The sequence below is a fragment of the Canis lupus genome, chromosome 8 (assembly GCF_048164855.1).
Source record: "Canis lupus baileyi chromosome 8, mCanLup2.hap1, whole genome shotgun sequence".
Taxonomy (NCBI): Eukaryota; Metazoa; Chordata; class Mammalia; order Carnivora; family Canidae; genus Canis; species Canis lupus.
Window position 1 is genome coordinate 66,785,796 of NC_132845.1, and position 24,812 is coordinate 66,810,607.

The 24,812-nt window shown below is 48.4% G+C and overlaps 1 long non-coding RNA gene across 2 annotated transcripts in view; it reads left to right on the plus strand.

Annotated features, from left to right (window-relative positions):
* LOC140638905 (uncharacterized) overlaps positions 1–24,812 on the plus strand; it is an 81,613-nt gene that overhangs the window by 51,108 nt on the left and 5,693 nt on the right. Inside the window, exon 3 of one of the 2 annotated variants that reach the window (XR_012035862.1) lies at positions 22,979–23,974. The exons of the other annotated variant lie outside the window; for it this stretch is intronic. This is a non-coding gene — a long non-coding RNA (uncharacterized lncRNA). Of the gene's footprint in view, positions 1–22,978; positions 23,975–24,812 lie in introns of those variants that run through there. 2 annotated transcript variants of the gene reach the window in all.

Here is a 24,812-nt window from a genome sequence, read left to right on the forward strand (position 1 = left end):
ACCTGTTTCCAAGTGTGATCACATTCTGAGCTGCTGGGGTGTGGGACTCCAACATGTGAAATTTTAGGGGCACAATTCAATCCCTAACACTTGGATATGCTATTCCCTCCATCTGACATGTTCTTCCCCTTGTTCTTTCTCTGGATAACTCTCACTCATCCTGGAGGGTGTAGGTAGTGGCAACCACACATCCCCAAACTGCCCTGCGGGTGGCCCCAGTTACTGGGCCCCAACTTTGCCCCAACCCCCCTCTACTTCCTGCCCAAGCCCTCCCCAGTCCTGTGTGCCCAGCCCCCAACCTGTGGGCCCTGCATCCATCCTGTGGACTCCCCCTTTCTGTGCGCCCTGCCCCGCTCCTGCCCAGCACTGTGTGAGCCGCCCCATCCTGTGCACCCTGGGCCTGGTCCTGTGGACTCCCCTTTTCTGGGCGCTCCTCCTCCCCTCCTAAGCGCTCCATCCCTGGTCCTGAGCACCCCGTCCTCCCGCTCCATCCCTTGTCCTGAGCACCCCCCTCCTCCCGTGTGCCCTGCCCCCTCCTGAGCGCTCCCCCCTCCTGTGCGCTCCCCCCAGCCCTGAGGCCCTGCCCTCTCTTGTGCGCTCCCCCCCCAGCCCTGAGGGCACTGCCCCCTCCTGTGCGCTCCTCCTCGCCTGCACTCCACTGCCCCCCCCCCTTCAACCTAGAATACTCTATGACTCCCAGGATCTTCCAGCTCTCACAGGGCCCAAGCAAGTCCCGCCCCCCCGTCTGGGCGCCCACTCCCAGGCCTCATCCCACTCCTCGGGGTCCACCCAGCTGTCTGCCTCAGTGCCGGAGCCTGGGGTCCCCGCATCCTCGCGCCCCCAGGTACTTCGGTCCCCTCATACCTTGTCCTTTAATTTGAGCCATCATCTTCCTTCTCCCTGCGCACTGACTTGTTTCCAGAATTAATAAGACTAAAATTACTTTCATAACTTTTTGGGGATTCGGGCCGTCCCTTTAGGAGGCGGGAAATGCTGGGGGAGGCCTGCGCCCCCGGGTCGGTGGAGGATTTCTTCGGTTCGGCGCTGAGCCGGCTCCGGGGAGCGCGGGGAGCGGGGAGCCGCGGGGCCTGGGACTCCCGACGCACAGCAGGAATGATAATGACAATGACGGCGCACCTCGGGGTAATTCACTAAGCGTGTTTGCCGCCACCATCTGATTTGATCCTTATTAAAAAACAAAAAGCAAAAAATCCCCGCGCTGGCATATTTTCTATCCCCATATTAAAGGCTGAGACATTGAGGCCTGGAACCAGACAAACTGGAGCCTGGTCTGCCTCGGAACCAGAAAAGGAGACAGAGAAGGGAGGAGACCTTGGAGGTGAAATCCTGGACGGGAACCTGGGGGAGAGGGGTGAAGCGGAGAGAGGGGAGGTCCTTAGCCTTCTAGCCCAAGCCCAGCACCGAGGCTGCGCTGCAGGCCTAGGTGGGGCTCACTGGGCCCCCTTCTGCTAAGAGCAGCTTCCCCCGACCCCAGGACCCCAGACCGCTGGCTGAACTGACCAAGGGAGGACCTTCTACACGCCCCAGGCTTTTTTTCCTTGGAAAGCCACATTCAATACCCATTCCAAGCTGTCAGCTGACCAGGCCCAGAGAGTGGTTGTCTCAAGGAAACCATAAACTATATGAAGGATGCCTTTCTCCTATTTGGTTGACATGCTTTATGTGTGATCACTCTTATGACAACAGAAGGTATATAAAAAGGCTCAGTTACAGTTTCTTGGAAATAATAAAATAACTTGGAGGGACTCGCATGCCAAGGAGTCTGAAGATGAATGCTTGGCTATAAAAGAGGACTCATGTCATATTTCATAAAGCTGCGGTTCAGCTGCCTGGCAGGTGAGGAACGAGAAAAGTGAGATTATTTTGAGAACGTTTTACGATGCATCCGGAAGCGTCCAGTTCATTGTGTGATCAACATTCTGATTTGAACGGAGAGAATGTGCATTGTAATTTCCTCCTTTTCAAATATCCTTTTGGGAGATAGCAATTTCAGGACTGATTATAAAGTCTAATAATTATCAGCTACCACGATAGAGGGAGAAATCCACCTTCGGTCTCTATAGTTTGTGCTACTGGAGGTGAGGGGCTCATTAGCTCTGTGTTACAAATGGAGAAACCGAGTCTCTGTCAGGCATGGAGACTTGTCCACAGCCTCATAATAAACAAGGACAGGGACTGAACCAAAGGACTGGCTAGCTTCCAAGCCTGGGCCTTGTGGGAACATCATTATATACTTGTTTAAAAACTTACTTGTTCCCTTCAAATTGTACTTTAAAAATGTGTAATCAGAAAGCCCCTTTAGAAAAAATAAATAAATAAATAAATAAAAAAATAAATAAAAAAAAAAGAAAGCCCCTTTAGGAAGTCTCAGAAATAAAAACTTCCATTAGAAAAATAAAATCAAATTTAAAAAAGCCACTCATTAGAACATAATAGGATATATTCCTTAAAATGATTAGCTCACGTTAGTTTTCTCTCTACTTGCTAATTAAAAAATATTTTTTAAAAACATTTGACAAGAGAGTTCCATAATTATTCATTTAATTTATTATGGTAAATCTCAGTGTTTAATATATTTTCAACACCTTTCTCAAGCGAGATCTCACTTTGGTGTCTTTCCCTTTTTTTATTTCTGTCTAAAATTAGAAGTTGGGTTAAAAGAGGCAGAAATGCAGATCCAACGTGGAGGTTGGGCTCTGCTTCTCAGACCGTTTTATTCCAGTTCCTTGAGTTAATGTTTTTCCAGTTTTATTGAGATAGAATTGAAGTACTAAACTACATATTTGAAGTGTAAAATTATATATATATATACACACATATAGAAACTATCACTACGCTCTAGATAAAAATTTCTGTTGCCTCCCACAGTTTCCTAATAGCCCTTTGAAATTCAACCCTCACCCTCCCACCCCCAAGTGACCACTGATAGGATTTCCATTCATTTGCATTTTGTAGAATTTTTTTTAAAGATTTTTAAAAATTTATTCATGAGAGACAGAAGCAGAGACAAAGGCAGAGGGAGAAGCAGACTCCCTGTGGGGAGCCTGATGTCGGACTCATCCCAGGCCCTTGGGATCATGACCTGAACCAAAGGCAGACACTCAACAACTGAACCACCCAGGTGCCCTGCATTTTGTAAAATTTTATATAAATGAAGTCATATTACATGTATTCTTTAGCCTGGCTTCTTTCACTCCATAGAATGAGTTGAGACTTACATTGTTATCTATTAGTGGTTAGCGAAGCAGCTCTCCACTGGGGGGACACACTATAGTTTCTGTATCCATTCACCCATTGATGGACGTTTTGATTGTTTCCACTTTTTGGCTATTGTGAATGAGGCTGCTGTGGACCTGAGTTTGAGTCTCCGGATGGATATGTGACTTCATGTCTCTTGGGTAGACACCTAGAAGTGGAAAGAACGGGTCACAAGGTAGATGCATGTTGAAGTTCTTAAAGAAACCATCAGACTGTTGTCCGAGGTGGGAGTACCATTGCAGGTTCCCATCAGCAGCGCACAGGAGAATCCACTGGTCCACATCCCTGCTAGATCCTGAGTTGATTTTAATGCATAGTTTTGGGTTTGTGCCAGAGAATCAACTCTTGGCTTATTTAATGGTTGTCTACCTCTAAGGCACTCACCAGTGCTATCTTTTAAGTATCTCTCCTTGCTCACTGCCACCGCATCCTCGGCTCTGTCCTATCCAGATGCCATGTCCGCCTTCTCTCCTTCAAGTCAGGCTCCATGCAACAACTGGATACCTCTCCTCAAGACACAGGTCGGTGGTGACTTTGCCTTGTTTGAGACCATGTCATGGCTTCCCATTGGCGGGAACACATTTCTCTCAGAATACAACATCATCCTGCAAGGTCTGCCCCTCTGCCCCCCGCCCCCCCCAATTCCTGGTATTCAGTCTTTCTCCTGTTCTTTTAGTGGTTGGGTTCAGTCATAAAACATGCTTTGTTTGGTTCCTACATGTTGTACCATACAATTTTATTGTTTTATAAAAATTGAATGAATTGGGGTGCCTGGGTGGCTAGGGGATCAGCGTCTACCTTTGCTTCAGGTCGTGATCCCAGCATCCTGAGATGGGGTCCCACATCAGGCTCCCCCGCAGAGAGCCTGCTTCTCCCTCTGCCTCTGTCTCTGCCTCTTTCTGTGTCTCTCATGAATAAATAAATAAAATCTTAAATGAATTATCAACATTAAAAATATTTTAAAAATCTGTAAAAAAACCATTAATAGACTGGCATTCTGTGCTGTTGGCAGAGTGAGCAGGAGCTGGGGGACTGCCCCTTTAATCCAGGGTGGGTGCCTCTCTGCCCCCCACTTTCTTTCATCTGTTCCTTTCACTCACCTTTGCAAAATTCACACTTGTTTCTCCTTCAAATGTCACCTGAAAGCAGGAAACTTCTGAATCTCCCTTTCCTCTCTAGCACAGGGACCTCACACCGCCAGGGCGGGTGTCCCTGCCACGTGTGAGCCACGGGGCCACACCCTCTTTCTTTTGGCACTTGACCCTGTGAAATTGGTCTGCTGACCGCTTCAAGACTCTTCCAATGTGAACACAAAGCCATTTCAGTTTCCTTGGAGACGGAGTAGGGGATTAAGGCAGTTATACCAGCCCTGCAAAAAGGAAGAAAGCTAATATCAGTTTTGAGGCACAAAATAGGATTTTTAAGTCTGCAGCAAGATTAGGAAGCCAGGTTTGGTCAAGAGAGGTAAGGGTTCTTGAAATGACTTCAGCTTCCACTTTAGTAGATCAAGAAGCTGGCCTGGTGGACTGAATCAGAGGGAATTTGTCCCTTTGAGCTTAATGGCTCACGCAGTGGGAAACATGGGGATAGGGATGCTGAACCTGTGTCATGAATACCTCTTGATAGGCTAGGGGCACACTTGGGGGATGCATTACATAGGGGCTTCTGTTACACTTCCTTTTCAGGACTCTGGGTGGGGGTAGGGGCAGGTGGCCTCCCAGCCTGCCTTCCCCACCTGGAAGGAAGAGTGAAGCCCTGAGTCCAGCTCCTCCAAGTACCTTTGCTTCTGTATGATGTGGGCAGGACTGGGAGTACCCACATTCCTGGGACAGGGATAAGATGGGGGGGCTTCTGGATTGAACTGAGGTTGGGATCTCTGGAAGGGGCATTTGGGCTCCATATCCAAGGGTTCTAGAGGGCCCTGTGCCCTGGTGGGGGATGGGACACACCACTTCTCTCAGAGGCAAGAAAGCTCAGCTTCATCTGTGGCTCTGATCAAGTCTCAGGAGAACAGACTCCAACAGCCTTCACTTGGCCATAGACTTTAACAAAAGGCAGGTCTGCACAGAAACACCAGGGGCGGTGTTCACAGGGCCTGCACTTAGAAGGGCTTGTACTTGGTTTAATGCTCCGCTGTCACTATCTCGAAATTCTTAGCAATTTTTGAACAAAGCACGTCATATTTTTCTTTGGCACTGAGCCCTGAAATCCTGTAGCCAGTCCTTCTCAGGAGACACCAGCCACATGTTCATCTAAGGACAAGGGACCCTTCACCCTAGGGCCAGGAGGGCATAAAACCACCTACTATCCACACAGACTGGGACACCACCTTGAGGCACAGGCGCAGGGGGAGGTGTTTGAGGCCTGGGTGGTGGTGGGGGGGGGGGCAAGAAAAACCCTGAAGAGAATAAAGAAACTATTAGATTATAGAAGGATGCTGTATTTGCTGCATTGCCCTGCATTTTGTTTTCTTCTCTCCCTTCCCCTTTCTCCAGCTACAAATGGGGTAGGGGCCTGGGAGGAAGATCAGATTATTATTTTTAAAAATATTTTATTTATTTTTTCATGAGAGACACAGAGAGAGGCAGAGACACAGGCAGAGGGAGAAGCAGGCTTCCTGTGGGGAGCCCAATGTGGGACTCAATCCCAGGATGCTGGGATCATGACCTGAGCCAAAGGCAGACACTCAACCACTGAGCCCACCCAGGGCTCAGGTGTCCAAGATCAAATTATTTTATAGATATTATTTGCAGAGGAATAAAGAAACCACATGTTGCACATCTCCATGCTGTGTGAATCTGTGTGATCCTGACACCAATGGATAAAGTAGCTCTGTTTTTCATCCAGTTAGTAAGTTTGGGGAAAAAGTAATGGATAACCTGATCTGATAGGAATAAAAGTAGCAGTGGTGAAAAAAACAAAAAGAAAAAGGAACTGGAAGGAAAATGGAAAGCTGCTTCTAGACTTGCGTAGTGACCTGGCTGCTTTCTGGGGTGGGGAGTGAGGGAGCAGAACAGCTGGTTGCCTAGCGATGCCTGACATCCACCCTCCTGGCACTGAGTTGGAAGAGAGCATGAGGGTGATGGAAGTTTTGCTCCATTTTAGCGATGGAGGATCTAATCCAAAAAGGAAGCCCATGCCCCTTCCTGTGGGTGGGGGAGTCCAAGTCCCAGGAACAGAGAATGTTCCAGCCAATGCAGGAAGGATGGATTATTCATCCCAACTGCAACATTTGCTGGAATGGCTTCTTATCATAAGTCTCAGAGAGTGTGAGGAAGACGGAGCCATTCACAGGAGAGAGGAAGAGACTTTTCCTGAGAAGAGGACAGAGACCAAGTGATGAATCCTATGAGAACCAGCCTATGTAAGAGGGGCCCCCATTAGTCTCAGAGTTATTTCTTTAAATCTTGCTCCATAATTCCTTTCCTCAAGTCATGTACAGAGGGATTTTAATGAAAAATAGCAGTTTTCATAGAAAAAGTTACAGGCTCCAAGGGACCATTGTGGGGAGTCATCTGGTTCTCCCTTTGCCTCTGGACAGAACCCTGTCATAATGACCCCAGAAAAAAAGCTGTGCTGCTTTTAAGGTTCTTCAAAGATGGAGCTGTGTCATCTTCCTTGAAGCTCACTCCAGGGCCTGCACCTGCAAAGTTCCCTTCACGTCTCACCGAAATCCCTGCTGCTGTAACACTGCCACTTGTTTGAGGTTCGACCAGATGAGAGGGTAAAGCAAGACCCCAGCTGAGTGGGCCATCCTGTCCTGGGGGCAGTGTTAAGCTTTCTTTAACCACAGAAAGGGCAGTCATATTCCCAACCACCCAGAGATGGTCAAAGTAGATTGCTCCTCTGGCGGGGGTGGGGTGGGGGAGCAGGCATTGGACAGCCCTGTGTCCTCTTGCTCCGGGGACCCAGCGAGATGAGACATGCGACAGAGCGCAGCTTATCACACAGACCCCTGTGACGTGGAGAAAGCCTGCCCACTTTCTCCTAGCTTCCACTCTGGACTGCACAAATCTGAATCTCTTCTTGGTAACGTGACTTACCTTCCCGGAGCTGCAGTCTTATTGTCTGCGAAATGGCGTATAGATACCTACGTGGTTGCCATGAAAATGAAATGGGGTAATGAATAGAACACATCTAACATCATGCCTAGCACCTGTCAAGAACTTGGTGTTAATTATGACTGTTTTCTGGGCAAGTTGACATGCTGCGTGAACAGATAAGCTCCCCCCCTTAGACCTGCCTCTCCAATTGGCCACCACCAGCTACACGTGGCTGTTTACTTTTAACTTAAGATTTTATTTATTTATTCATGAGAGACACACACAGAGAGGCAGAGACACAGGCAGAGGGAGAAGCAGGCTCCATGTGGGGAGCTAGATGCGGGACTCAGTCTCAGGACCCTGGGATCACGACCTGAGCCAAAGGCAGACGCTTAACCACTGAGCCATACTTTTGACTTAAAATTAGATTAAAATGCAGTTGTCAGTTGCATGAGCCACATTTTAAGTGCTCAGTAGCTACATGTGGCCAGTGGCTACCTATTGGATGGCATGGATAGAGAATATCTCTGCCACCGCAGAATGTCCCTTTGGACAGCATTACCCGAGATCAGTGAGTGGAGGCAAGTCCCTAAAAGGAGCCCAGGTAGGGCAGGCAAGCTTTGAGGGAGTGAAGGTCAGGGTCCACAGCGGGTGTCCCTCGGGGCAGTGAGTAGGAGGCAGCATGTGGGTGGGAACAGGGTGTGTGGGCCATGGGGGCCACAGCAGGAGTGACAGCAGAGGGTCTGAGGACTCCCGGCCCCTCCCAGCAAGCCCCTTCCAACCAGAAGACAGCCTGCTGCCTCCCCAAGGGATTCCATCATACTGGTTTCATCCAACACGCTTTTCAGGCATTCCATGGCCATGTCAGTCAGTGGGTCCCTTGTGAACCAGGGGACATATCTGTTGCCTCCCCTGACTGAGGAGGGATGCGGCCATGGCACCTTGAATGTCCTCTGTGGCCCCAAGAGGCTGGGCAGTTTGATTTCATCCTCGTGTGTCCTCCCTAAGTGCTAAGTGATCGGTGATACATCGAAGCCCTGATTGCTTTTGAAGGGTTCTTTTACGAGATCTCCAATAAAGTTCTAAATGATCATGCCTGTTTGGGGAAAGATAATGCCGGAGTGGGGCCAGGAGTTTGTCAGAAGAAATTCCAGCTGGGCGAGCATTTACAGAGCGAGATAAAGTCAGCGCTGGGAGATGGTGAATTAGACTGCTGAATATGTCACCATGATAATGATGAATAATAAATGACCGAGAGGCTGCTGTAACTCACAGGGTAGGAGTGGAGATGGGTGAGGAAAATTTATGGCCTTGTAGTGCCAGGGGAAGAGAACATCTCAGACTTGCCTCCATCTCTTTTGAAGAAAAACCTTCTCGAAGAGATGCTCCTGTGGAAAAAAGCCTCTTGTCAAAGGAGTGCCTGCCTCTGGGACACCTGGGTGGCTCAGTGGTTGAATGTCCTCCTTTGGCTCATGTTGTGAACTGGGGGTCCTGGGATCGAGTCCTGCATCGGGCTCCCTGCATGGAACCTGCTTCTCCTTCTGCCTGTGTCTCGGCCTCTCTCTCTGTGTGTCTCTCATGAATGAATAAATAAAATCTTAAAAAACAAACAAACAAACAAACAAACAAACAAAAAAAAGAGTGCCTGCCTCGGTTTCTTGGAGACAAGGGGCTCTGGCCCAAATGTACCGTCCCTGCATCCAGCCCCATCCTTGTCCACCTGACTCCCTGCACGCTGTGAGCTCCTGCCAGCCAGAATCAGGGCAGCTGTGGGGACAGGCCACTGCCTCACCCTCCTAGGGCAGCCTTTCAACCCCCTTCTCTGCAAACAGGGAGTGGGTCCCGGGATCGACAGCCCCATGGGACGAAGCCAAGGTGGGAAGAGCTAGCTATCAGCAGGAAACTCACTCTGGGAAAGTATTTCGCAGGTGTTTTTATTAGGCCCAGGGGTCACCTTCTCCACATCCATTCAGAGCAACCACTAGAAAAGACATAGTCAAAAAAAAAAAAGAAAAAAAAAAAGAAAAGAGAAGAAAAGACATAGTCAGAAATAAAATGGGCCTCAGCTCTGTGGATCGATCTTTAATCATTTATTGATGGTCTTTGGGGAAGCACCGGCACAGTCCAAGGGGGCCATGGGCAACCTGGCCCGCCCTCCCAGGCCCTCCCCGCCAGCCTACAAATGTGCGTATGACCTGTCTTGACCTCCCTGCTCATGCCAGTGTGGCCTGTTCCTGGGCTTGGAGTCCGAGCCAGCTGCTTAGTCAGCTCTCTGCACCTGCTGAGTGCGTGCCCTCCACGCCCTCTTCCTGTAATCCCTCGGGCACTGTGCACAGCCGAGTCAGCTCAGGGCTCTGGATGGGTCCAGCAGGAGCAGCCTTACCTCTTTTCTGAACAGCCATTCTCTTCTTTCTTGTCTTCTGTGACCTCACCTTCCCCTGGGTCTGTGATCTGTAATTATGTCTTAAATTATAAAGGTGACTGAGTCACAGAGTGGGGAGGATATTGTCATTAAAAGAAAAGTTTCCTGTTACAGTTCTCCTCCAAACGAGAGGCCCACATCCAGGCAGGCCAGTGGGGAAGCACCCAAGTCAGGAGGCAGAGGCGAGAGGGAGGGGAATGCATAGGCTGAATCCTGCACTGGGTTCCCCCCGGGGTGAGGCAGGGCAGGACAGGGCAGGGGAAACAACGTAGGGCTGGCTGGTTTGAATAAGGTGAGTGGGCTCTCAGCCACAGCGTGGTCACCAGCTGTCTGGTTCCAGGCTCTGGAAGATTTAGGGCAGAGGAAATATTGGCTTGGGGGCTTGACAACATCCCCCTTTGTAGCTGCCTTCCTTCCCGTATTAGTTTGGTAGGGCTGCTGTGACAAAAAATTATTGACAGGGTGGTTTAAGCAACAGAAATTTGTTTTCTCACAGTTTTGGAGGCTGAAAGTCCAAGATGAAGGTATCTGCAGGGTTGGTTCCTGATGAGAGCTCTTCTGGCTTGCAGAAGGCCTCTTTCTTACTGTGTCCACACAGCCTCTTCCCTGCTCGTGGACAGAGAGACAGACAGAGACGGAACAGGTGCTCTGGGGTCTCTTTCTCTTCTTCTTTTTTAAAGATTTTATTTATTTATTCATGAGAGACACACAGAGAGAAGCAGGGATAGGCAAGAGGGAGAAGCACGCTCCCTGCAGGAAGCTTGATGCAGGACTCAATCCCAGGATCCTGGGATCACGACCTAAACTAAAGGCAGGTGCTCAACCACTGAGCCACCCAGATGTCCCTCTTTTTTTTTTTTTTTTAAAGTGGCTCCAACATGGGGCTTGAACTCATGACCCTGAGATCAAGACCTAAGCTGAGATCAAGAGTCGGACACTTAATCAAATGAGCCATCTAGATAACCCCTTCCTCTTCTTATAAGGATACTAGTCCTGTTCGATCAGGGTCCCCCACCCCACTTATAATTCATTTAACCTTAATTACCTTCCAATCTCCAAATACAGCCACACATTGTGGGTTAGGACAGCAACATAAGAATCTTGCAGGGACACAATTCAGTCTAAAACACCTGCCCTGCTTCTCACAGTGGGGATCTTGGGGTCACCTCCCAATAAACTACTTGCCTTGAATCCTTATCTCAAGTCTGCTCTAAGACACAGTGGGGCATACTGATGCCTCTCAGACTTTCCCCTCCAGACAATAGGCCCTGTAACCTAAGATGGTATAAGTGTCCTCCCATCTCTCCTGCCAAGGTCTCACAACAGGGAAGTGGGGGTGTCTCTACCCAGGTGGTGGAAAACCCTCCTGGTTTCCAGCTGGGGCTGGATTCCACTGCTGCATTCCTGTTCTCTTTGTTGCCACCATAGAGGATTTTGGATAAAACCCAGCCTGGGTTGCACCCAGGGCATAGGAACAGCCTTGGGGCCAGTCATGGGGCTCCCATCTGGGGCCAGATGCAGCCAGTGGGGAGGGCAAGGGAGGCAACTCTGCTGCCCATGCCTGGGGGGTGGCAGTGGGCAGAGGTCTGTGCCCTGGCTGGGACAAAGCCTGCCCTGGTGGCCCCTGTCTGCCTTGGCCCGGCCCATCTGCCTGAGAAGGGAGGCATCCTTCTCCCCTGGGGTTCCAGGAACCTGGAGGGTATGAGGCCTGATCTCAGAGCTGTGGCTGCTCATTCATTACTGATGCAGCCCTAGGCTGCCCTCTCTTGAGCAGCCCCACTCCGGATATAAATTCCAATCTGGTTTCAGAGCCACAAGGACCCAGCACTTTGGTGGTTGTACGATAGTGGCTGGGGAGGAAGGCAGATTTCAGTAAGTGCCTGCAAGTCTCTCCCCTCACCCCAAATCCCCAAGTTCACATCATCACGTTGAGCTGGGGTGTTAAGGCTGAGGTAAAACAGTAGCCTGTGTTTGTGCACAGCACAGGATGGAAAAGAGGAATGAGGAGCTAGTGCTGCTTGAACATCCACCAGCCACTGGCCACAAGCAGCTATTCATATTAAAATTAAATAAAAGTTAAGATTCAATTCCTCAGTCATAATAGCCATGTTCAGATCCTCAATAGCCATGGTAACCAGTGGCTACACCACTGGGCAAAGTAGATATAGAACACTTCCATTGTCATAAAAGGTTCTTTTTTTTTTTAAGATTTTATTTATTCATTCATGAGAGACACCGAGAGAGAGGCAGAGACAGAGGCAGAGGGAGAAGCAGGCTCTGCTGAGCAGGGAGCCTGATGTGGTACTTGATCCCAGGACCCTGGGATCACAACCCACTGAGCCACCCAGGTGCCCCATCATAGAAGGCACTTACATTCAGCCCTGATGGGCAATTATGGGTGAGCACCTGTGGTTCCCAGCTTCTGTGGAATGAAGAGTCCTCTGCTAAAAATGTAGCTTCACAGGGCAGCCCGGGTGGCTTAGCAGTTTAGTGCCGTCTCCAGCCCAGGGTGTGATCCTGGAGACCCGGGATCGAGTCCCACGTCAGGCTCCTGCATGGAGCCTGCTTCTCCTTCTACCGGTGTCTCCTTCTGCTGGTGTCTTTGTCTCTGTCTCTCATGAATAAATAAATAAAATCTTAAAAAAAATGTAGCTTCCCAGAGCAAGCAGACTCTAGCTTGACTCTGAGTGCCTATGGCCTCCTTCCCTCTACCCTCTGCTCACTTCGGCTCTGGCTCCTGGCCCATGCTGGTCCTTCCTGGGCTCCCAAGGTAAGGCTGGCCCAAAGATGGATTTACCAGCCACCCTCAACCCTACCAGGAGAGAGGGCAGGGGAGTGTGGGGGTTCTCCATGCAGCCACCCCTCTGTAAAGCCTGTGTGGTGCCGGGGATGGTGTCACGTTGGGGCTGTGCCTGGAGCAGAACATGTGTGCACTGGAAGCACAGCTGGAGGGACCAGAGGGAACCAGTGTATCTGACCATTATGAGCTAAACGGTGTCCCCTGTGAAATTCATCTGCGGAAGTCTTAACCCCCCAGACCTGAGAATATGACTGCATTTGTAGGCAGGGTCTAAAAAATATGTGGCTACCTCGGTGCCACCCCCAGAGCTTCTGAGTCCACAGGTCTGCACTGGGCCCAGGAATATATATTTTTAAGAAGTCCCAAAATGACTTTTAAAAACTTTTCATGTTGAGTTCATTTGAAGCTTACAGAAAAGCTGCAAAAATAGTACAGAGTTCTGACATAACCCCTTCCCTTGCTCCCCCTATAGTTACTGTCTTACAGAATCATTGTGCAATGGTGGAGCTCAGAGGATTAATGTGCCTGCAGCCCCACTGGCTTTGTGCATGTGTGCATGCAGGCAGGTGTGTCTGCATGTGTGTTTCTAGGCATCTCTGTGTGTCCATAAGTGTGTGTGTGCATAGATGTGTGTGTACATGTGCATGTGTGTGGAGAGCAGGGAGGTGTCAGGCAGCAGAGCAGTGGGGCTTGAGGCTTGTAGCAGGGCTGCTAATGCAGGGGAAAGCCCCCAGAGAAAATCTAAAAGTCTCTTCACTATCAAAGGAATATTTACTGCAATAATGAAAGACTAATGTTAAAGATTTTTAAAACGAGATGTAAGTGGGGCACCTGGGTGGCTCAATTGGTTGGGCATCCAAGTCTTGGTTTTGGCTTGGGTCATGGTCTGGGGATCGTTGGATTGAGCCCCATGTCAGGCTCTGTGCTAACCGGGAAGTCTGCTTTTCCTTTGCTCCCTGCCCATTCCCTCCCCCACTCTCTCCCTCATAAATAAATAAATCTTTAAAACAGAAAAATGAGTAAAATATATTGTGAAAAGTAGGGGAGCCATGTAAAGATGTGTAACGTGCATTGAAATGTGTCCCAAATCCTGGTGATTCAGGGCAACCTTTCATGATACAGGAGATACTAATTAACTTCAGGTTTGTTAGGTTAAGTATCCATATTAAAAAAAAAAGAAAACATAAGAGCAACCACTAAAATACTGGAAACAGGATGCCTAACTACCAAAACAGCAGAGGGAACAAAGTGTACGAGGAGTGTTGCCCACATTTACCTGGAGCTTGCTGTGAGCAGGCCCTGTTCAGAGTTCTCCCTGTGGTCTTCTGTGTGGAGATTCTGTGTCATTTCCATTTCACAGATGGGAAAGCAGAGACATGGAGAAAGAGAGCCCACCCGGGGCCAGGATTGAGGTCCAGACAGTTTGGCTCGGTGACCTTGAGGAAAGAATAAGAACGAAGCTAAGGAAAAATATGAAAAGCAGAAATTCAGGGCAGATGTTCCTCCAGGTGCAATCTGTAGGCTGCACAGAAGGACGCCGGGGCTCTGAGGCTGCTCGGCCGAGGTCACATCCAGGGTGAGGGTGGGTGGGGCCGGGGCTCAGTGTAGCCCCCCAGCCCACTGCCCCACACCGCACCTCGCCCAGAGAGACAGTGGCAGAGGAGTAAAAATATAAGACTGTTGGTGTCCTCAATAATAGAAGAAACAAGTCACCACTCAGGATACACATCAACTCACAAATCCTAGAGCAGCGTTTCTGGACGCCAGGTGCTGCTCCCAGAACCAAGCCCAGAGTTGCATCTGGAGCACCTGCCTCATTGCAGCTCACCCAGACAGCCACGCGGGGCAGGTCAGTTTCGAGATTCATTTCAGCAATATTTGCTTCTCCACCACATTAAACAAATCTGAACCTTTTTTGAGGGTAAGTCTTAGAGGGACATAAGTGCAGAAACAAGATTTATTTGTTTCGCAAACAAGCGTGCTTCCTGTTTCACAATGAAACAATTCTGGTCGCTGTGGCCACGTATTTCATCGTTTGCTGATTGCAAAAGGAATGTATATTTATGATAAGAGCTTGGAAAATACGGAAAAGAAGAAGAAAACTAAAAGTCACCCATAATTTGGAGATTGCTCCCGTCAGCACTTCTACAGATTTTTAAAACATGCGAACAGGCGATACTTATCATATATATATATTATGTAGATGTAGGATATGTGTTCTATGTATTTAGGGATACATACATATATGGAAAACATTAAAGAAAGGCAAAAGAATGACTCATACAAATAAAAGATAGTGATTAACTTTGGGAGTGTTGGGAGGGGGCCGTGATTTGGGGCACATGGGGGCTCAAATGAACAGCATTTTTTTTAAAGATTTTATTTATTTATTAGTGAGAGACACAGAGAGAGAGAGAGAGAGAGAGAGAGGCAGAAACATAGGCAGAGGCAGGCTCCATGCCGGGAGCCCGATGTGGGACTCAATCCCGGGATCACGCCCTGGGCCAAAGGCAGACACTCAACCACTGAGCCACCCAGGCGTCCTTGAATAGCATTTTTTTTTTTTTTAAGCTGGATCCTAGGTACTTGGGTGTGCATTGTTCTTTAAATATATGTAAAGGTTATATACACCTTTTGGCATATGGTATAGTTTACAATGAAAGAATTTTGTTTTTATGGCATTCTCTTCCCGCTTCATTTATTCAACAAACACTTGCTGAGTGCCTCCTCTGTTTGAGGCATTGGAATCCATTGGGATGAACACAAAGATCCCTGCCCTGGGAGTGTATGTTTGAATGGAGGACACTGAAGATCACAAGGGTCGGGGGCAGTTGGTAATCTTCATAGGATGGCCAGGGGTGGGGTCCTCATCGAGAAGGAAATATTGGAGCAGAGACTTGGAGGAAGTGAGGGAGGGAGTCCCTTGGTTACCTAGGGAAAGGCCATTCAAGGAAGAGAGAACAGCCCGTGTAAAGGCCCTGGGGTAGGAGTATACTGGGGGTAGTTGAGAATTGGAAGGAGCCTAGTGAATTGGAGCAGAGGGCTGGGAGTAAGGGAAGATAAAGCTCAGAAAAGTAATCAGCGGTCCAATCTGGGAAAGACTGGTAGGCCTTACAAGGATTTGGCTCTAGGTGAAATGGGCCGCATGGGAGCAATAGAGTGGAGAGTTGTCTTGAGCTGACATGTTTTCACTGGGTCACGGTGGCTGCTCTTGAGAATGGATTTGGGTGGGACAGAAGGAGGGACACCACCACTTGGGAGGTTCATGTAGCATCTGAGAGAGATGAGGGCCCCTGGAAGTCAGGGGGTGGTGAGACAAAGTTGGATTCAGGTCTTTTCTGAAGAGGGCGCCCACAGGACCTGCTGGTGGATGGGATGTGTACGAGGGAGAGGAACTGATGCTGCCGCCACGATTCCTGACCTGAACAACGAGGAGGGTGCGGTGGTGACCCCATGGAGGAGGAAGCCCTTGGGAGGGGAGGTTGGGGAAGGTGGGAGGAGAGCCACGGGGAGAGTGGAGGTCCTGGAGGCAGAGGGAAGGGGCATCAGAAAAGAGAAGTACTGGGTCAGATGAGATGCAGATGGGAAAGCAATAGCAGCAACATGGGATCCAGCATCTTTCACTGGCAGCCTCGACACGCCCAATGTTTATGGACGTCAGGGGTGGAGTGAGGACCTCCCCAAATACATGTGTGTCTGAGTCCTCATCCTTCATGCCTGTGCATGTGACCATGCGGTCTTTGCAGATGCAACTAAGTTAAAGATCCTGAGATGAGATCACCCTGGATGTGCAGTGACCACACAGGGGATGAGGGCCACCTGACAAGGGAGACAGAGAGGGGAAGGATGATTCTACAAGGGTTCTCAGAAGCCACCCAAGCAGAGAATAGGAGCCTGGGACAGAGTGGCCCTCAGAGCCTCCAGGAAGAAGTGGCCCTGGAACACCTGGTGGTGGACTTACGGCCTCCTGGCCTCCTGGCCTCCTGGCCTCCTGGCCAGTGACAGACTCTGCTGTGTTTAGCCACCCAGTTTGTGGTGCTGTTACAGCACAGGGCTGTATTATTTCTCAGGAAATGAGAGCACAGGGCAGTGGGGAGTGTAAGAGGCTACAGGAGAGGGAGGGGGGTTGTGACCCAGGAGGGAAGTGGGGTCCAGGTGGGGTGTGGGTGCAGGTGGTACTGAGGCACCTGTGGCCGAGGTGGGGAGGGCCCAGGGAGGCTTCCTCCTGCTTCCTTAGACTCTCCCGGAACACAGAGTGACTATTCTCTATCTTTACGTTTTATAACATTTTAGAATTTTAAATATAAACCGATGGATTATTGAAGACCATTTCATTATTCATCTGGTGAGACATTCTTACCTTTTGATAGCAAGCATAATTTTCCACCATTCCCTTGAAATGTCCTGGGCTTCCTGGCACCACCCGCACACCCTCCTCTCCAGGAGCCAGGGGAGGAGCTCCCAGCCTTGCAGGCTCCGTGTGCCGTGTGGACAGGCGCCCAGTGCCTGGGGCCTTGAATCGCAATCGATTCCTGAGGCGAATGATGCCTACAGCTGTGGGGATTTCAAACGGCCAGCTCTGTCTTGCAATGGCCTCACATAGTGGTTTAAAATTCTAGAACTTAATCATCACGATTGGCATAATATATAAGAGGGGTAGGTGGTGGGACAGGAAAATCCTGATGTAAACACCCAGGACTGTGGGCCCCAGCTTGAGGGGGGAAGTGTGTTTGTTCTCTAGGCTGGGCAGAGTGGATTCTGGCATATAAACCGATTGCTTTGTGCAGCCAGGCACGGAGCACCAGGCAGCCCATGGCTCCATCCACAGGAGTGCAGCCTGGGATACGGGATGTCCTGTGGTGATGCCAATCTGGCCCTTCTGGGAAATGATGCAAAGCTCCCAACAGGGCCGGTTAATGTGGCCATAGATCCCAGCCAGGGCAACACTTGTCTTGGCTCTCTCTGGCTCATGGAAGGGCTTCTCCAAGGTGCTTTGACAACACAATATTCATTAAAAGCATTACCGAATGCCTGTCGTGCATCAGGCACCCAGCTTAGGGTCAAATGAAACAATCGATTGGCAAATAATGTGTCCACTCAAGGCCAGGTTATCTGGGTAATCGACTGGAGGGCTTGCAGTCCCCATGGATTAGAGTTTTTTGTGCTGTGTAACATGTTTGAATGGGTTTAGCTCCGAGCTGAAATAAGACTTCAACACGGCTTCTGGGGAACACATCAAAGCATCTATCAATTTTGCACACTCTCAGGCCACTCCCTGGGGGCAGGCCCCTGGGGCCCTTGTTTTGATCAGGGCTGCAAGCATCTTATTCCAGGCAGACAGCGTCCAGCCTTTTCACCCCACCATTGCTCTGCCTGTTTGTACCTCTGGCAAGGTGGCCCTGCCGACAAACAAATTCATCAGATTCCATGTCCTAACCTTCACTACGCTAGTCTTGTACTCTTTCCCTGGCTTGTACTCTTTTCCTGGCCATTCCTGATAAGGCCTTTGTCTGCCTGGAAGGCGGGGAGGTCAGCCCTGGCCCCACATCACCGTGTGGGGTTTTCACTTTTCTTCATCGGGCATGTCATCTGGGACAAGTCAAGCGTTGGATCTTCCAGAATATTACAGAGAAAACATCTCCACGTGTTTCAAAAATCTACCTCAACAAGAGGTTGCCAAGGGGAAATTTACCAACCAGCTGCTTTTTTTACAACGATGAGAGGGAGAGTGGCCAGGCTCATAGCTGGCCTACGATGTTGTCACGTGGCCCCAAGAACAGTTTGCAAGAGGTTCCTGTGTGTTCCACCTTCTGGCTCAGTGCAGAAGCGTTGTCTTCTCCCACCACCCCTCAAGCGTTACCAGGATTGACTTTGGTGTCAAAGCCATGTGTTTGGGGTGCCTCCTTCTAAATTCTACTCAAAATTACAGTTGGTTCGGCTGTACCAAGGGGGGGTGGGGAGGAAGGGGTGGATGATACAGAAATGGCAGGAGGAATGTGTTGTCCGTTTTGCAGTGCCTCTGTATCTTTTGGACCTTGACTAATGATAACCGGATTTCTACTCTCCCCCAGTTTACCCTCATTTAGGGGTGTGAGGAAAGATAGGGGGATCAGGATGGAAGCAGGCTGCCCCAGATTCTGGGCGGCGGAGGGGAGGCTGGACCTCTGGGTGAGGAGGTGCTGGCCACTTAGCAGACAGTGCGGTAGGAGGCACTGTCACTCACCAACATGCAAATGTCATGTGCTTTCCAGCCACTTTCAACCAAACATCTGTTTTATTAATATTAAATGAAAGTGCTTTTGGCTGTTAAGAAAACATTACTATAAAATGTGTAAGTATAATCATCACATCCTCAATACAGTGCATAAGATCCCCTCTATGGAAAACAGGCACTTGTACATTTGCTTTTTATCATATGCGAGTGTGATAGGTAATGAGAACATCAATCCACATGAAATGATAACAATAAAATTTACGGCATCCTCCTGACATTAATAGTGTCTCAGAGTGCCTCATGCCCCTTTTCTCTGTGAGATCAATTCGGGCTTCTTTTAAACTTTGCCATGTTCATCTGATACATCAGTTCAGCAGAGTCTAATTACCAGGGGCCGATGGAGTAAATTTGTATTAGTCCGTTGACTGGCAAGGGCAGAAGGACCCGGCAGCAGATTGCTGATTCTCAAGCACCATCCAGCTTCCTGGAGGAAAGGCATGTGGCTGAAGATCTTGCTTGAGTGGAGTGCAAAGATATTGGGTTGTTTTGCAAGCGCCTGGCATACACTGAGAATACAAACTTTGGAGGGAATGAGGGCAAGTAACTAGGGTAATGTACATCTTCATTAAGACAGCATTTGCAGGAGGGAAAAAACTGTCCTCATCTGTATGTGTAACCTCTCCAAGTTGGCAAAGGGTGTAGATCATAAGGGATGGTTGATGCAGCATCATCCCTACCAGAAATGTCTATTAACCAGCAGATCTGCACATTTACGGGACAAATAGAAACCGATATTCATCATTATGACTCTCAGGCAACAAAAAGTCCTGGTGAGACTCTGTGTTTATCAGAGCCAGATTAAATTATGGTCACTGAGGTTTTAGTGCCAAATGCATTTTATTGTTTTATAATTCTTTGAGAAAGGGGGATCCATGGAAGGTAGAGATGTAATGCTCCATTAACCAGGATATCTGATTGAGACAGGTCTCCTCTGCCAGCCTTGCTGGAGAACAGAGTTAACAGAAATCACTCAGAAAATGTACAAATGGCAGCCTCGCCAAGTCCAGCTTCCCTTATCGTGGCGATGGTAGGAGATAGGTCAGGCTGGGGTTTGTACCCACGAGCGCACCACAGGGTGCAGGGGCTACACGATGGGGAAGAGCTTGTGGGCTGTGGTCCCTGCAGAATGTGACATGCAGAAATGTGTCTGGGTCTCAGTGACTTCATGTGTCCCATCCTTGTTGAGCAGCCAAAATGTCTGCAACAGTGAGGAACTCTGAGGAGTCCTGATGCCTGGTGACAGGGACACGTGGGTGGTGTCCACAAAGGGCACTCCTTGTTCGGGTCACACGAGGCTTGATGGGGAAGGGGCTTGCCCAAAATACCTCAAATGCAAAGTGGCAGAGCATGACTCTAGAACCCAGCTTCCTGCCTGCTGGATGTGGGTTTGTCTCCACACCCTGCAGAATCCTCTCTGCGCTGGTCTCAGCATTCCAGCAGCTCTGGTGCTCCTCTGTTCTCCAAGCACGGCAAACTCATTCCTGCCTCAGGACCTTTGCAAGGGTTGTTCTCACCACCTGAAATGTTCATCTCCTTGATGTTCACGTGCTTGGCTCCTTCAGACATCCCATTTACAGCTTGGGTGCCCTCTAAAAATGTCGAGCATCTGTGATAACCCATCTGAAGTGGGCATTGGGTCACTTTCCATGATGTCATCTTGTTGTGATATCCTGCACACATGCCTCACACCCAACATCTCAGTTACTTGTCTGGAGTTTGTCATCTGTCTCTCCGTGAGGGCAGGGGACCGGTGGGCTTGTCTCAGCTGTGTCTCCAAGGCATAAAGCACACTGTGGGTGCTCATTACAGTTTGATGAAAGGAACAAAGTTATCAATTGTTTTGGGCAATTGTAGTTTGATCATACATCCAAATCCATCCATCACATACTCCAAATCCAGGATTGAGGCTTGGAGCTCACCCCTGGCTGGCAGTCCTCAGTGTCCCCAACCACATAGGTGATGACATGGACCGGAAGATGCCTCCAGTGTGGGTGCTGCTTCAGGCCCAAGGGAGGCCAGGAACACTAGTGGACATCGTCCTCCACCAAACGTCACTGGTAATATGGTGACACTTGCACACTCCCCTCCAGCCTGTTACATGCTGCACCACACCCCTTCCCAGCTAAACAAAGGTTTTTCACAGAATTGAGTCATAGGTGACAGAAGTAAGCACAGTTTTTAAAAAGCCCCCTAAACCTACCCAAGATGTCCCCCAGGAGACACTTGGACCCCAAATTAAGGAGGCATGGGGAAGACATCCCCAGAGAAGTTTCCAGAGTTCTCCCATGCAGGGGTGAGGAGTTAGGAGGCAGAGAAGCCCAAGATAAAAACTCAGAGGAATAGCACCCAGACAGAGCTGCTGGCACCCACATCTGCCCTGCATACACATGACCTTGGGGGAAAGTCCTCTGTGTGGCTTGTTTACATTATGACTGGCAACTGCCTCTCCAGCCTCCTCCCAGGGATGCAGGAAAGGCTGCATGGGCCAACAGGCACAGGTGGGCATGGGGATGGCACAAATGTCAGGCTGTTATTAGTGGTCACAAGCCAATAATCAAGACCCATTCCTCAGAGTGACACTGGTCCAAACCGTGACTGACATCTCTGGTTCCAGCTTGGTCCTTGGAGCCCAGATGCTCACGTATTTCAGACCAGCAAGTGATCACGGCCTTGCCTTATAATAGCACTTGTCATAGCCATGAAGTCAATACTGACAGTTTGCATTTCTTTCTCTCTCTCTCTCTCTCTTTTTTTTTTTAGATCTTGTTTATTAATTCATGAGAGACACACAGAGAGAGGCAGAGAAATAGGCAGAGGGAGAAGCAGGCTCCTCACTGAGAGCCCAGTGTGGGACTCAATTCCAGGACTCGGGGATCATGACCTGAGTCAAAGGCAGTTGCTCAACCACTGAGCCACCCAGGTGCCCCAACAGTTTGCATTTCTGAAGACTGTTCCATGGGCTGGATAATGTGACAAAAACATCATGTATGCTACTGTATCTGATTGAGACCAACCCTGTGGAGTATGTACCAATGATGATATGGAAGCTCAGAGAGGTTAAGTGACTTGTCTGCCCAAGGTCACCCAGCTGGTAGATGGCACAGTGAGGATTTGAACCCTGGAGTCTGACACACGAACCTACCTTTGAGCCACCAAGACTCATGGTCATCCCTGGGGGTAACCAAGACCCAAGAGGGCCTGGTCACAGGAGAAGTGACAGGGTGGGGTAGCTGGCCACCAAACGTCACTGGTAATATGGGGGGCATCTTGCTCCCTAAGAGTGAAGGTGGTGATGTGGTTCATGGAAACAACATCGTCTGTGGCTGATGGTTGGAAAGTTGCCAGCAGGGTCTGGATCTGGTACTAACAACTATAAAAATAGTAAAAAAGAGGAGAGGGTGCTTGAAAGAGCTTAAATGCAAACTCCTCAAATTCAGGAGAAAGAACATTAAAACTATGATTTCCTTTAAAATAACACACAGGCCAAATGGACAGAATGCATTCAGAAATGGCCCTGCACAGGCATGGAAAGATATATGGCATTTCAGATCAGCGGGGGGAAAAGGTGAGATTATCCAATAAGTGGTATTAAGGTAACTTAGAGTAGTCTGGAAAAAATGAAGCTGGGGTCCCCACATCACTTTTTATGTGAAAATGAATTCTAGATGGATCAGAGGTTTAAATGTATTATTGAAAAAAGAAGGCCATGGCTCCTGGGATGATGGAATAGATATTTTTTTTCTTTTTTTAAAGATTTTATTTATTTATCCACGAAAGACACAGAGAGAGAGAAAAAGAGAGAGAGAGAGAGAGAGAGAGAGAGAGAGAGGCAGAGACACAGGCAGAGGGAGAAGCAGGCCCCATGCAGGGAGCCCGACCTGGGACTCGATCCTGGGTCTCCAGGATCACGCCCTGGGCCGAAGGTGGCGCTAAACCGCTGAGTCCCCCAGGCTGCCCTAGATATTTTTTTCTATTCTGCCTGTTAAGTACAGCTAACATCCCTGAACACTATATGGAAAACAAACATAAGAGGTCTCTGAGAGATAGAGAGAAGGCAGACAGGGCGGGGAGTTCAGGAACCAAGAAATGACATGATACTGTGTTCCTTGAAATTTGATGTGTGTGTGTGTGTGTGTGTGTATGCACTTTATATATTTCAGACTAGGTCCCAGAGAAGCTGGCAACCTGGAAATGCTAATATGTGCAGACAAAAATAGCCCTAAGAGGAATCTGCTGTCTCTGGCCAAAGGACCAGGAAAGGAGCAGCCTAACAAAGCAGGCAACTTTAGACAATGAATAACCTCTGTACTCCTGCCGACCACCACTGAAAATAGATGCCCTACCCCGACCATTGTCAGCACTGGATGAATGAGGAACCTAGACCTTCACCCCTTCCAGGTTATAATGAGACACCCCAACTCACCCCCTCTTTGTTGAAGTGGTGGCAGAGAAAGCCTCAACGGGGAGCCACAAATTTTACTCCAACTGGTGGTAATGAGACTCTCTCCCTCTTTGAATTTGGTGGACACTGTGTGTGGAGTCTGGGGCTAAGCCGAACCCAGTGGTAACAAGGTCCCCTGCCCCTGCCTGCTGGGGTAGTGTCAGCTGAAGCCTAGAAGGAAGCCTGCACTTCTACCTCAACCCAGCAGTAAGGAGTTTCCCCCTCCTTTTCCCCTACTGGAGCGATGTCACAGGAGGCCTGATAAAATAGGAGATTTAAATAAGATCCAGATTTTCAAAACACAATGCCAAAAATATCGAGGTTTTGGTAGAAAAATCACTCATCATACCAAAACCCAGGAGCATTTCAACTTGAATGAGATAATCAACAGAAACCAACACTGAAGTGGGCACAAATTATTAGAATGATCTGACAGGGATTTTAAAGGAGTTATAAAAATGCGTCAACCAGAAATAATGAACATACTTGAAACAAAAGAAAGTGTAGAGCATCTTAGCATATAGAGAAAGTTCCAGCAAAGAGATGGAAACTATAAAGAACCAAACAGAAATTTTAGAACTGAAAAACCAGACAAGTAAAATAAAAGCTCAATGGGTGGGTTTAACAGCAGAATGATGGGACAGAGGAAAGAATTAGAGACCTTGATTAGAACAATAGAAATTATCCATTCTTGAACAACAGAGAGAAAATAAACTAAGAATCATAATGACAAAAAAAGAGAGCTTTAGGGGCCTTGGTATGAAAACAAAAGGTCTGACATTCATTTCATAGGAGTCCTGGAAGGAGAGGAGGTAGAGGGTAGGACTATAAATTATTCAGAGAAATAATGGCTGAAAACTTCCCAAAGTTGACAAAAGACATAAACCCATAAACCCACAAATGCAAGAAGCTGAGTAAACCCCAAACAGGATACACCTAAAGAAATATGCTAAGATATCATGTTCAAATTTCTGTAACCCAAACAGAAAGAAAAAAATCTTAAACACAGCGAGAGAAGAAACAACACCTTACCTATATGAGAAACATAATTAGAATTACTACAAATTTTTCATCAGAAACTATGGAGGCCAGAAGAAAGTAGCACAAAAGCTTAAAATAACTGCCAAACCGATTCTATATCAAATAAAAATACCCTTCAGGAATGAAGAGGAAATGAAGACCCTCTCAGATGAGGGAAAACTAAGAGCTTTTGTCACCAGTGGATTGATCCTAAAAGGAAACTAAAAAAAAGTTCTCAAAATAGAAATAAAGTGATAAAAACAGGACTCTTGGAACACCAGAGAGGAAGAAAAAGCAATAGAAAGCATAAAAATATGAGTAAACACAATAGACTTTCCTTTCATTCTCGAGTTTTCTAAATTATGTTTGATGATGAAGCTAAATTCTAACACTATTTCATGAAGTACTCAATATATTGTAGAGGAAATATTTAAGACAATTATATTATAAAAGGGAAAGTATACTCAGATGTAAAGGGAGGTAAAGTTTTTATATTTTATTTGAACTCGTTAAATGTTGACACCAGCAGACTA